Below are 15,092 nucleotides of genomic sequence, written 5' to 3' on the forward strand. Positions count from 1 at the left end.
AATGCTTTAAAAAGCAAAATTGGCCAGATGGAAAAAGAGATAAGAATACTCTCTGCGGAGAACAAATCCTTCAGACAAAGAATAGAATTCAGGGAGATTGATGAATTTACCAGAAATCAGGAATCAATACTTCAAAACAAAAAAAATGAAAAATTAGAAGAAAATGTGAAATATCTCATTGAAAAAACAACTGATATGGAAAACAGACTTAGGAAAGATAATTTAAAAATTATTGGAATACCTGAAAGTCATGATCAGGAGAAGAACCTTGACATCATTTTCAAATTATTACTACAGGAAAATTGCCCTGATATTCTAGAAGCAGAGGGCAAAATAGAAATGGAGAGAATCCACCGATCCCCCCGAGAAAGAGATCCCAAAAAACCAACCCCTAGGAATATTATAGCCAAGTTCCAGAACTCCCAAGTCAAAGAGAAAATATTACAAGCAGCCAGAAGGACACAGTTCAAATATCGTGGAGCTGCAGTCAGGATCACACACACAGGACTTAGCAGCAACTACAATGGAAGCTCGTAGGGCTTGGAATACAATATACCGTTAGGCAAAAGAGCTTAGAATGCAGCCAAGAATGAACTACCCAGCAAGGCTGAATGTCCTCTTCCAGGGAAAAAGATGGACTTTCAATGAACCAGGGGAATTTCAAAGGTTCCTTTTGGAATGGCCAGAGCTGAACAGAAGGTTTGATCTTCAGATACAGGACTCAGGTGAAGCATGGAGATTGGAGGAGAGGGGGGAAATAGGAGGGACTTAATGAGGATGAACTGCATGTATTCCTGCATAGAAAAATGACACTGATAATACTCATATGAACCTTCTCAGTTAATAGAACAGGTAGAGGGAGCTTTTATAGTTGAAGCACTGGAGAAAGCTGAATTCGAAGATAAAATATGGTGTAAAAATGGAGTCAATAGAAAAAAAGGGAAATGGAATGGGAAAAAGAAAACAGGAGAGGGGGAACAGTCCAAGATATTTCACATAATAAGATTTTTTTTATTACAATGAGCTATTGCAATGATATGGAAGGGGGGAAGCAAGGGGGGAATGAGGGAACCTTTGCTCTCATCAGAGATGGCTAAGAGAGGAAACAGCAAATATACTCAATGGGGTATAGACATCTGGATTAAGAAGGAGGGGGGAGCAGGGGGAAGGGGTGGGGATGTGAATAAAAGGAGAGGATGGACCATGGGGGGAGAGTGGTCAGATATAACACATTTTCTTTTTTACTTCTTGCAAGGGGCTGGGATTGGAAGGCCTGCCCAGGACCATAGGGCCAGGTAGATTCTGGGCCTAAGGGGCGGTAGGGGGGCTCAGGGCTTCTTGGCCCCAAGACCAGGGATTTGTCTGCTGCGCCACTCAGTGACCCTACAGTAGAGTCAGAGTGAAAGGAGAGAGAAAATATAGTACAAGGTAGTGGAGAAATAAGAAAGGAGGGAGTTGCGATCAGCAATGGCAACATTGGAAAAATATGGAAGTAACTTTTGTGATGGACTTATCATAAAGAATGTGATCCACCCATGACAGAGTTGTTGGTGTTGGAACAAAGACTCAAGCACATTTTTTGTTATGATTATTTGGGGGAGGGTGCAGAGCAAGTGGGGCTGGGTGGCCTGCCTGGGGCCACATAGCAGGGGGATCTTTGGGTGTCTGGGGCTGGATTTGGACCCGGGTGGTCCTGGCTCAAGGGAAAGGAAGTGCCACCCAGACACCCCTACTATTATTACTATTTTATTTTATTTTGGGTCTTTTTCTTCTTGATTTTTGCAGGGCAGTGGGGATCAGGTGGCTTGCATGTCACACGGCTGGGTGATTTTTAGGTTTACGAGGCTGGATATGGGCTCGGGTGCTCGTGGCTCCAGGGCTGGTGCTTCGTCCATTGCACCACCTGGCCATACCTACAATTATTACTATTATTTTTTTTAAATTTTAACTTTTTTTTCTCTCCCCTTTACTTTTTTCACCCAAGCCAAGTCTATCTATATTCATGGAGGGGTATTTTGTTTACTTGTAAACAAGAATATTTTATTAATGTAAAAAAATTTGTATAAAATGAGAATAAAAAATAAATAAAAAAAAGAAAAAAAAAGAAAATTACTTTAGTCCCATGGAAGATCAAAACACACACTCAGATGATGACAAAAATTGAAGCTTCTGTATCCAAAACCTCAAAGAGAAATAGAAAATGGGCTTAGACTATGGATGAGCTCAAAAAAGACTTTGAAAAGCAATTAAGGAAGGTAGAGGAAAAATTGGGAGAAATGAGAGCAATGTATAAAAATCATGAAAACCAAATCAGCAGCTTGGTGCAAGAAATACAAAAAAATACTGAAGAAAATAATATGTTAAAAACCAGTTTAGACCTAATGGAAAAAGCAAAAACAAAAGGCAAATGAGGAGAAGAATGCCTTATAAAGCAGAATTGGCCAGCTGTTAAAGGATATAAAAAAAAACTCTCTGAAGAAAATAACTCCTTCAAATGCAGAATGGAACTAAAGGAAGCTGATGACTTTTGCAAGAAATCAGGAAGAAATAAAACTCTTCCAAAAAAGCCAAAAATTAGAAGAAAATGTGAAATATCTCATTGGAAAAACAACCAACCTCAAAAACATATCCAAAAGAAATAATTTAAAAATGATTCAGCTACCTGAAAGTCACAACCAGGCTTCATTTTTCAAGAAATAATATGGCAAAATTGCCCTGAGATCCTACAAGCAGAGGGTAAAATAGAAATTGAGGGAATTCATTGGTCATCTTCTGAAAGCGATCTCAAAAGAAAAACTTCCAGGAATATTATAGCCAAATTCCAAAACTCCCAAGTCAAAGAGAAAATTCTAAAAGCTGCCAGAAACAAACAATTCAACTATTGAGACTCCATAGTCAGGATTACACAGGATCTGGCCGCATCTACATTAAGGGCTTGTAGGGATTGGAATATGATATTCTGTAAGGCAAAAGAGCTTGGTTTACAACCAAGAATCAGCTACCCAGCAAAACTGAACATCCTCTTTCAAGGGAAAAGGTGGACTTCCAATGAAACAAGGGACTTTCAAACTTTCCTATTGAAACAACCACAGCTGAACAAAAAGTTTGATCTCCAAGTTCAGGACACAGATGAACCATAGAGGGGGTAGATGAGAAGGACTAATTATGAGGAACTTAATGATATTGAAAACTCAAGTAAACTTTCTCATTTATAAAGAGCTGTTAGAAGGAGCATATATAGACAGGGCGCAGGAAGGAGTAGAATATAATGGTATAATATAGTAAAAAGATGGAGTCAATGGATGATAAAGGAAAGTACTGGGAGGAAGGGAAAGGAGATGAAGCAGTAGCCAAGAAATTTCACATGAGGCAAGAAAAAGCTTTTTCAATGGAGTGGAAAGGGGGAAGGCAAGGGGGGGAATGAGTGAGCCTTCATTCTCATCAGAAGTGGCTCAGAGAGGAAATAACATACACAATAGGGTATAGAAATCTATAATACCCTAGAGAAAAAACAGAAAAAAAGGATGGGATAGGGGGAATGGGGGGAGGGAAGGGCGGAGTAAGTGATAGAAAAGAGGGAAGATTGTGAGAGAGGGTAGTCAGATACAACACACTTTTGGACAGGTCCAGGATAAAAGGAGAGACAATAAAATAAATGAGAATGGGGAGGAATAGAGTGGAGGGAAATACAGCTAATAATAGCAATTGTGGGAAAAATATTGAAGCAACTTCTCTAGTGGACTTATGATAAAGAAAGCATGTCATCCCAGAGACAGAGCCATTGGAATCTGAACACAGACTGAAGTACATTTTTTTCTTTCTCACTATTCTTGAGGTTTCTCATTTTTCTGGGGGGGGGGTTATGTTTACTGTTATAACAAAGTTATTGTAATAAAATAAATAAATCTAGATCCTTCATTGGAAAAAAGAGTTGGAAAGGACTTTGGAAGTCATAAAGTCAAGTCTCATCATTTCATAAATGAACTTACTTATAACTTGGGTCCAGGGTCACATAACTAATAAATATCTCAGGTTGGATTTGAACCCATACCTTCCTGCCTCCATATCTAGCACACTATCCACTCTGCTCCTTAGATACCTCAACGCTCTGTCCCTTGGATAAATATAAGTACTTTGATGGCAGTTTTATTATTGCCTTTGCCTCCTCAACATTGAGCACATAGTAGGCTTGCCTAATTGGAAGAAATCATCTTTTCTAACTTGTTCACTATACAGAAGGACAAGCTGAAAGCCCAAAGAGGTTAAAAGTGACTACTAGGTCATAAGTAAGAAACAGAGGCCAGGAGCAAACCCAGGTCTACTGGTCTGACTGACTGGAAGGTAGAGTCATGAACTCCAAATATCAGCCTAAGAGAGCTGAGCTCAGACATCTCATCTCTCCCCGACTGTACAATGTTGGGACTTCTCTGGGTTCCTTTCATCTTTCCTTTTCAGCCTACTTTTATTATATTTTATAATTAATTAATTTTGAATTTTACAATTTTTTCCCTAATCTCGCTTCCCTCCTCCCACCCCCACAGCAGTTTTTACATTGTTTCCATGGTAATACGTTGATATAAGTTGAATGTGATGAGAGAGAGATCGAGATCATATCCTGAAGGAAAAAATAAAGTATAAGAGATAACAAAATTACATAATAAGATAACTCTTTTTTTTTTTTAATTAAAGGTAACAGTCTTTGGTCTTTGTTCAAACTCCACAATTCTTTCTCTGGATACAGATGGTATTTTCTATAGCAGATATCCCAAAATTGTGTCTGATTGTTGCACTGATGGAATGAGTAAATCCACCAAGGTTGATTATCACCCCCATGTTGCTGTTTAGGGTCCTCTGGTTATTCAGTCTACATTTTTTATGTGTTTGTCCTCCCCCCATTAGACTATAAACTCCAAGAGGACTTTTTCTTTCCTATTTCCCTATAGTAAGCACATAATAAATGCTTATAAATAGTATTTTTCCATTGCATTACTTTGGTATGGGGGGAAAAACAATAGAAGAGGCAATAAACCAGAATCTAAGTATAAATAAAAGGGGCGAAAAAAAGGTAAAAACACTGATGTTTGGCAGCATACAAACACACACACACACACACACACACACACACACACACACCACACACGTGTGTGTGCATGTTACTGTTTGGTTATTTTAGCCCTGTTTGATTCTTTATGACTCCACATTTGGGATTTTCTTGGCAAAAATACTGGAGTGTTTGCCATTTCCCTCTCTAGCTCATTGTACAGATGAGGAAACTGAGGCAAACGAGGTTTAGCGATTTGGCCAGGGTCACACAACTAGATTTGAATTCAGGTTCTTCTGACTTCAGGTCCAGTGCTTTATAAACTGTAGTAGCTTTCCCAGGGTCCCATACATTTGGTGATTTTTTTATGTGTATTTTTTTCTTTTCATTTCTTCTGGGTACCTTTGAGAGTCAGTTAAAGGGTTAATTAGTTAAAGGCTTCTTACAGAATCCTTTCCAAGTCTATCTGAACCTCAGTGCGTTCCCTGAGATTATGCCTATTTAACCTGTATATATTTGATCTGTCCATAGCTGCTGCGTGTTGGCTTCCCCATTAAAGTATGAGACCCTTAAGAGAAAGAAATGGCCATTTACTTTCATTTGTATCCACAGAACTAGCTATGACTCCTAGCACACAGTAAGCACTTAATGAATGCTTGCTGACTATTCTGTATATACTTGTAAGTGTTCAGCTGACTCCCCGTTACAATGCAAGCTTTCTGAAAACAGGAATCATTTCATTCACTGTATTTGCATCCTCTGTGCCTACCACAGTATCTGGTAGAAAGTAGGCAGTTAATAAATGCTTGCTGGTTGATTGGTTTTCCCTAATTATACCTTTACAAGAGAGAGTTGTACGGGGGAATTATTGGGATGTAAAAAAGAAACAAAAAAGGCATCTCTGTGTGTCTATTGGGGACTGAGGCAGAGATGGAACTCAGATATTAAAGGAAAACATGTGGTCGAGAACCTTTCTTCCAGAAATCTAAAAATGGACCCTGCCTATTCTGACATTTGACTAGGGTGGCAATCTAGTCTATCCACTGAAGCCAACTGGCAAGAGAGCCACTTGCAGAGCTGACACAGGGATCAGAGGAATGATCCAGTCACTCCTCATCCTGCCCCCCCCACATCCATTCCTCTTCTTCACTCACTCCACACTGAAACTGCAGGCACTGATGTGCCTTTTCTACCATGTGGTTCCAAAGCTAACTCTTCATCCTGGATTTGGGGCGCAGGGAACAGATGGTCTCAACAGCAGAAAGTCTCCCAAGAACTAATTTTACCAATCACATGTGGTGAGAGCTCGATTTATACAAACAGATCAGTTAGTGACAGGAACCCTCATAATGACGTGACAATTATTCAGTGTGGCAGCTGTTTGTGCAGCTACCCAAACCGAGTTTGAAAACATAGGATAACGCCTCTGGCTCCCCTGGACTTTTCAGACAGTTTCAGTGCCTGCATATATCAGGAGGAGGGGTGGGGGCCTATCACCCCAGTCTTCATGAGGAAAATGTGTTTAAAGTTCATTATTGCAGAAGTTCATGATTTGTTCTTCAGGCTTTTCTGTTAAAAGCACTGGTGGTGTGATGGTCTGAAGACAGTTGAATTAGTAAGATTAGGAGAGACAATGAGGCCATCGGATCTACTTCCCTATTTTACAGATGTGGAAAAGGGGCTTACCCAAAGTCATCTAGCTAGTACTGGCAGAAACAGACTCCAGACTGAGGAGGGTTATCTTGCCATCACTAGACTCTCCAAAGAAGAGGGGAAAAGAATTCACCACAAGCATCAATTAAATGATGATTATAGATGGAACATTATACTATGAAATAAAAGTGGTAAGACTGAGGAATTCACAGAAACAAGGGAAGAACTGGGTATTCTGAGGGTGAAATAGGCAGAAGAATAATACCCATGATGATTACAAGGCAAATGAAAAAGATCATCAAAAGGACATAGGGCTATGTGTTGAGTAACCAAGATTGGGTCTATTGAATAGAAGATGAACTATACCTCCTTCCTCTTTGCCAAGAGGTGCAGGATGCTACTGGGGCAGAATGTGGCATACACTGGTCACACGTGGTCACTGTGTCGGTTGTTTTTGTTCAATTGTTTCTTTTGTTGCAGGGGAGAGTAGTTCAATTCCAAAGGCAAAGAGCAGATACAATCTATAAATGACCATGATATGAAAATAAAGGATATCAATAAAATTTTATTAAAAATACCCCCAACCAAACAAACCATGATTACTGGTTCCCAAAATCAGTTAAAAGAGGGTTAGATTTTAACCTTTTCAGGAATGCCTCTATAAACACCGAAAGACATGATTCTGCAAGTTGAAAAGTGGGCAATGACATTGCTAGAGCAATGAGAGGGTGAATAAAAAGAATAAGCGAAGTCCAGCCAGTCTCCCCTCAAGATGGGTTCTGTGATTTGCCCACTGTTACTTAAACTATTGAGCACCCCATGGTTCTTGTATTCTCAAGTTGCCTGAGTCAGCAAGCTATCAGATGAATCTAAATTACTCCTGCTACAAATCCTGTAACTATCCCTAGCTCAGCCAAACCTCATCTCCTGAAGCTGTCTCCAACATTTGAGGCTGCAGAGCTTAAGCTCATATCCCCATCTCACAGCCCCACAGGTACCACTGAGCAAAGAGTTCAGGCACATGAACTAAACAAAATACTGCAGATCTAGCCTGACTGATGCAGAATTCTGTGGGACTATCCCTGCCTCATTTTGGATAGATATATCATAGTGCAGTGGAAAAATGCTGGTTGGGGGGGAGAAGGGGAAATGTCATAGGATCTAGGTTCAAATCCTAGCTATGATATTTACTAGCTATAAGTGAGGTCAAATTGTTTAGGCTCTCCACTCTTCAGTTTTCTCAAATATAAAAAGAAATTGTTCAACAAGATGGCATCCCCTTTATGGTACTTCTGGCTCAAAATCTAAACTCCTATATCCAAACTCTTTATCAAGCCACCCTTGAGAAGAAGTCTACTCTCTCATTTTAGAAGTTGTCTGTCTGCTTTTGGACAGATTTCAAAAATACACACACACACACACACACACACACACACACACAAATACGTGTGTGTATGTGTATTCATTCTATTAGTATCTTTTGTTTTTACCTTTTTAATGAGCAGATTTGACACTCGTCATAGAAGGAAAGGAATTCTGCTATTTAGTTTGAAGATACTGCATTAATGGGTTCAATATCTCACCTATATAGATCTAATGAAATAACATTATGTAAAAAGCTTCTAAAGCCTTACTGGGCTCTCTAAATACTAGTTAAAATTAACATGTGGTTGGTATTTTAGGACAAAATAAAGTTTAAGTAGAATTGGCCCACAGCTTTCTTTAATGATGTCTCTTATATCTAATCCCTGGGTGATGGAGATTGCAGAGAAGAGCATGTGAGGCTTTTCCCCTTTCCCCCAAACCTTTGGACATCTGTGTGGCCAGTATCTTCTAACTTTTATGCAGAAGGAGACAGAGGCAAAGTTGGGATTTAAAAAAAAATGCAACAAAACCAGTCTTCGAGCCTGAAAACTTCCCTTCTTAGCAAGGGCAAATGTAGGAAGATGGCCAAGGTAAGAATTTTTCTTCATTTCAAGAACAAATCATCTTCTGAAGCTCCTCCTAACCCTGAGCAGTGAGAGCAGCATCTGGAAGGAAGCGGCTGAGGCGACAGGGGCGTCTGAATCCCTGGTGGGAATGGCTGCCACACATGTACTCATGCCCAAGTCCCATTGGCTTGACACAGTCTCTTCACACCTTCACAACACACAGTAAGTGCTAAAAAGCAATAGAGAAAAGTAGTGCCAGCTGTGCCCAGGCTTATTTACCAAAGACTACTAATAATGGGGTCTCTCCTGGACAAAATCCTTTTAGGTTTCCTGATCTAGCCTCTTCTATGCAGGATTCTTGACCTAGAGCTAGAAGATACCCTGGAAGTAATTTAGGTGAACCCTTACATTTTAGAGATGGGGAAACTGAGGCACAGTGGAGTTTTGTGATTGCAACCTACAATCACAAAGGCAGAACCTGGCACCCTTAGAAACACTGGTCCTCTGGAAACAGTCATATTATCTGTTGCTGAGCTCCCACTCAAATCCTTCTTTACCAGCCTAAGACCTGATGGAGCTGAAATTCAAACCCAGGTTCTCTTTGACTCCAAATCTAGCCTTTGTTCCACCATCCCAAACTGCCACTTCTCCCCCTACTCCCCCCCCCGCATATGAGCAACTTTGCTTTTATCTTAACAGTATTTTATTTTTTCTACATGTAAAGATCATTTTCAATATTCACTTTTTGTAAAATTTTCTCCCTCTTGGATTTGCATGAACTGATGCTGAATGAGATGAACAGAACCAGAAAAACACTGTACACCCTAACAGCAACATAGGGGTGATGATTAACCTTGATGGACATGCTCATTCCATCAGTGCAACAATCAGGGACAATTTGGGGCTCTCTGCAATGGAGAGTATCATCTATATCCAGAGGAAAAACTGTGGAGTTTGAACAAAGACCAAGGACTATTACCTTAAATTTTGAAAAAAACAAAAACACAAGACAAAAAACCTGATATCTTTTTGTCTGATCTTGCTATCTCTTATACTTTATGTTTCTTCCTTAAGGATATGATTTCTCTCTCATCACATTCAATTTGGAAACAATGTAAAGACTGACAAATTACCTTCTGTGGGGGGTGTGGGGGGGGAAGTGGGAAGTAAGATTGGGGAAAAATTGTAAAACTCAAAATAAATAAAATCTTTAATTTAAAAAAAAATTTCTCCCTCTCTCCCCAAGACAGCAAGCAATCTGTTGATACAGGTTATACATTCACACTGATTGAACAGATCAGCTTCTGGAGGTTGGCAAGATGGTAACCTGGCTCCTTTGTAGTTTCCAGAGAATGCAGGTTACTAAACCTGAAGGGCAATGACAGACACCCTGAGTGACATATTTCACTCTCTGAATGCTTTGGTCAAGAAATGATGTCTCTAGGGGCAGCTAGGTGGCACAGTGGATAAAGCACTGGCCCTGGAGTCAGGAGTACTTGGGTTCAAATCCGGTCTCAGACACTTAATAATTACCTAGCTGTGTGGCCTTGGGCAAGCCACTTAACCCCATTTGCCTTGCAAAAACCTAAAAAAAAAAGAAAAAAAAAGAAATGATATCTCTGGTGAGAAAGGATAAGGACTGAGCTGATCTAGCCTCACTCAAAATACTCAATGACAAGGCTATTCCAGGTGAAAGAGCTGATCTCTAGAGCCAGTCAGTCAGGAAACATTAAGTAAGTGACTGCTCAGGGTCAGCACTGCCAAGTTCTAAAGATACAAGGAAAGTTTTTTTTTTTTTTTAAAAAAAAGCAATCCCAGGATATTTACAGGAAAAATGGAAAATAATCAAGAGAACTTAGGTTCAGACCTCAGCTTTGATGTTACTACCTGTGTGACCCTGGGTAAGTTCCTTTGGGTTCCCCAGGCCCTGCTTTTGTAATCTATAAGATGCTGGGGTAGGCCTGGACAGCCTTTGAGGTTCCTTACATGGACAGAGTTAAGATCCTATGGTGTCTCTCTGAAGGTACCTCTTGGCACAGCTGGTCCTGTTCAGAACAACTTTCCCTTGAGCTCCTCCTCATGCAGCTGCCTTGTGGCAGTGTCACAGGGGGACACATTTTAAATCATCTCTAAAGATTAATTTTTTGTTGGGATCATGGGCAACCTTTAGAACAGAAAATTTAATCTAGGATCAGTGAATTTAAAAATTAGATATAGATAACATATACATATATATTTATACATGTGTATTTGTATGTGTGTAGGAGATCAGATAGGTATCAAAGAGGATAGAGTGCTGGGCCAAGAGTCAGGAAGACTCATCTTCCTGAGTTCAAATCTGGCCATAGACACTTCCAAGCTATGGCCCTGGGCAAGTCACTGAACCCTGTTTGCCTCAGTTTCTTCACCTGTAAAGTGACTTGGAGAAGAAAATGGCAAACGACTCCAGTATTATTGCCAAGAAAACCTCAAATGGAGTCAACAAATAGTAAGACATAAAAGAAAAATGCCTAAAAACCTTTTTTTTGCCTTTAAAAATATGACTGAGGAGTCCACGGGCTTCACCAGATCCCACAAAAGGAATGCACATCAGAAAAAAGGTTGAGTCCTTGTTTTATAATAAGCACACAACTTCGACCTCCAGGTCGATGGGTGTTTGTCTTGGATAGTTTTGACAGAACACTTATTCAATGCCATGGCAGCCTTCACTACTAGCCAGAAGAAGGATTTTAGCTTGACAGCTGTCTTGGCAACAAATCAAAAAAGGACATTTATATTAACACTTGACTGTAGGCACCGAGATAGACAGAAAAAATGGAGAATGTGTCAGCCAATGCCAAAACGTGATTGGAAACAATTGATGCTGCTCTCTGAAATGCACATTTTGGGCCTGTAGAAAGGACACAAAGGGTTTCCCCCTATCGATAGGACTTGATCTGTGCTCGATTGTCACTGGGTCACTACTCAGTATTAAATGAGGTGCCTTGAAGGTGAGATGAGATGAGTCAATGTGAAGTAATCTGTAAATAAGCAAGCTGTCAACCAACTGCGGTCCTAGCTAGTTGTAGGATAACAGAAAAATCCAGCCCTCAAGAGCCACTCACAGATGTCCCACCCGGACAGAACTGTGTTAGCGACATTCTGTCTGCTTCTCTCTGTTCTGTCTTGGTCACGGCTTTCAGCAGGGAACATTCTGCACATATGGGGAGTATTTTTGCCACCAGCTTCCATGACAAAGGGCTCTTAAGTTTGCCTTTGGAGACAGAGAAAGCCCTCGTAATGAGGCATCCACAAAACCCACACCGCATCATAGGAGCTGGCCATTGAGAATGATTTTCAGGATTCTAACTTCCTCTACTTTCTTCTGGGAGACATGACCAACTCCAGAAATTAAAAAAAAAATCCCAACACAAAACAAAAACCAGCACACATTGCTGACATCATGGCATGCTCTGTGTTCTGCTTCCATCTTGCTAGGGAACCTGACCACACTTGGCATCTTCTGCCATTCCCATGTGTGGTAAGAGCAGCCTGTTCATTAAAATTGCTTACATTTCTTCATGGGGCTGTGGCCTTCTACTAGCTTCTAAATGAGATAAGTACTAGAAAGTTCAGAATTTAAGAGTCAGGGAGAATTGATTTCAAATTGAGCCTCTGGCACAGGACACTTGTCCTAACTCTTCTGGGAGTGAATGAACCTCTAGAAATTACCAATGGACACTCAGGGCCTACATTTAGCCAGTAGCAATGCCTTAACTGCAAGCACAAAGAGTACCCCCTTAATTTGAATAATTTTAAGTATATATATATATTAGTCTTATATCCAGCAAGACACCAACTGCTCAATTGCAAGCCCAGAGGGCCAATCATGTTTCTACAGTACAATGCCCTAAATTTGAATATTTTAAGTATCATATAATATCCTTATACCTAGCAAAAGGCAGTTTGAGTGACTTCAGAAAAGGCTATCTCTTCTAGGACCAGGAGTTTCTTATGAAAATCTAATTAGAGGAATAAGGGGATGAAGTAGCTGGAGTAGGCTCCAACTATTCTTCCTCTCCTCCTCCAACTTCCCTGCCAGACTCCTTAAAAAAAACCAACAACCTGGCAAACATGATAAATGTTGTGTCTCTGAAATCCAGATCCCATGGCTCTTTGTGTCCTTTTCTTAATCTCTGAGATTAGGAAATCTTACAAACAAGTAACTTGCTAGCCATAGTCAGGTCATTTTAGCTGTTTCAGACTCACATTTCCAAAATGTGAACAATAATATCTACAGTACCTGATAACAAAATCATCAAGTCTTGCCTATGACACATACTAGTTATGCAACCCTGGGAATGTATAACTAAGTATAACTAACTTCTAGTGCAACCACTTCTATGGACTCTAGACAAATCCAGAGTTCACGTGGTTTTCTAAATCTGGATCAAGAATATTGCTAGAGGGGGAGGCTAGGTGGCGTAGTGGATAAAACACCAGCCTTGGAGTCAGGAGTACCTGGGTTCAAATCTGGTCTCAGACACTTAATAATTACCTAGCTGTGTGGCCTTGGGCAAGTCACTTAACCCCATTTGCCTTGCAAAAAAACTAAAAAAAAAAAAGGAGTCTAAGTATAATTTTGTAAGAATACAAATCACCTTTCTGTCTCTGTCTCATGAAACGAATTATCCTATACCTGTAGGATTTTACTTTGTTATAGAACTCAACATCAAGGTTGCCCATAAATCTAGTTCTAATTCCTAGTATACTGGATAAAGTTCTAGTCTTGGAATCAGGAAACCACATCTACTGTTTCCTAGTTGTGACTCTGGGCAAGTTAGTTTAGCTCCTTAAGTCTTCGTTTCTTAATCTATAAAAGGGAGATTATAACATCTATCTCATAGGAATGTCCCAAAGCTCAAATTGGATAATGTACACAAGTACTTTGCAACCCTATTTTAATATTTATAAATTACTTATTTATATTGTTCTTTATACATTTGCATGTTTTTATATTTTTGTAGTCCAATTTATATATTTATATATATTTATATATATTTATATATATTTATATATATTTATATATATTTATATATTTATATATATTTATATATTTATATATTTATATATTATATATTATTTATATATTTATTTATATTTATATATTTATATATAATTTATATATTATTTATTATTATATATTATATATTATTATATATTTATTATATATTATTTATATATATATTTATATATTATTTATATATTATTTATACTTAAGAACATACTGTGACTATATGCCATGCCCTGGACTGTGTTAGTATATGAAAGCATAAGTGAAAGTTCTTGCCCTCAAGGAAGTTACTTGTAGAAGTAATTAATCATTATTATCACAAAACCACATCAAGCAATTTTTTTCTTGAAGGGTAATATCAAGAAATATGAAGTCTTCTGGTTGGGTGGGGAAGGTTCATAAGAAAAGCTTCTAGTTCCAGATTAGAACATAGCTCAACTATGATCTGGGGTTAAAGTTTAACCCCCATCCTGGGACAGCCTGCTGATAATAAGGCATTGGTGAATTGTTTTACCAAGGATAGCACTAGCAATTGTATGCCAGCCAAATGCAATCACTTCTATGGACACTAGACAAATCCAGAGTTCACATGGTTTTCTAAATCTGGATCAAGAATATTGCTAGAGGGGGCGGCTGGGTGGCGTAGTGGATAAAACACCAGCCTTGGAGTCAGGAGTACCTGGGTTCAAATCCGGTCTCAGACACTTAATATGTTGATAGTATATAATACTATACATATATTTTATACATTTCAGAGTTTCTAAACATTTTCTATATTGTCTGCTGACTTCATGCGACTTCTGCAAAATTCCCCAAATATTCTGATTTAATTTCTTATGCCAACTCACAATATATTGAAATTGGCATGGATAAAGTCGAAATGTGGAAGGGATAACTGTACATAGATGATGGACAAGAGTGGTTTAAGAGGCTCCTGTTGGATGCCCATTAATGTCAGTAAATATATTTGCTAACAGGCATTTTTTAAAGTTGTCAGTTTTAGAGAACCTATATTGTTCACCTCAACACTCTTGAAGTCAGAGTACAGGTAAAGACATATCTCTTATCCCTTTTCCTCTTAATATATAGGGGCATCCTAAAAGTCTCAGTACAGTTTTAAACTCTTGAGATACTCTATATATCTAAATATGGGGACTATGCTTAAGTTTTGTGTAAGAAGGAGAGGATGATAGTGAAAAGTGCTAAATTTGGTGTCAGAAGAGTTCGGGTCAAATCCTACCTCTGTCCCTTACTAAGCATCTACTGTCTATGTGCCATCTGGCAAGTCATATGGGCCTCTCGGGGTCTCAGTTCCCTCATCTGTCAAATGACAGGCTTAGATTAAATGACTTCTAAGGACCTTTCAACTTGAAATCTGAATTTGAATCTGTTACTATAATCTATGCTCTTTAAA

General features: G+C 39.1%; 1 protein-coding gene across 11 annotated transcripts in view; it reads right to left on the reverse strand.

Moving 5' to 3' along the window:
- CBFA2T2 (CBFA2/RUNX1 partner transcriptional co-repressor 2) overlaps positions 1-15,092 on the reverse strand; it is a 166,439-nt gene that overhangs the window by 70,868 nt on the left and 80,479 nt on the right. For 6 of the 11 annotated variants that reach the window (XM_074212160.1, XM_074212161.1, XM_074212159.1 and 3 more), the window contains one exon: positions 7,061-7,215. The exons of the other annotated variants lie outside the window; for them this stretch is intronic. The gene's annotated coding sequence lies outside the window, so the exon portion shown is untranslated. The remainder of the gene's footprint in view (positions 1-7,060; positions 7,216-15,092) is intronic. 11 annotated transcript variants of the gene reach the window in all.

Source organism: Macrotis lagotis, chromosome 1 (assembly GCF_037893015.1).
Source record: "Macrotis lagotis isolate mMagLag1 chromosome 1, bilby.v1.9.chrom.fasta, whole genome shotgun sequence".
In the NCBI taxonomy this organism is placed as follows: Eukaryota; Metazoa; Chordata; class Mammalia; order Peramelemorphia; family Peramelidae; genus Macrotis; species Macrotis lagotis.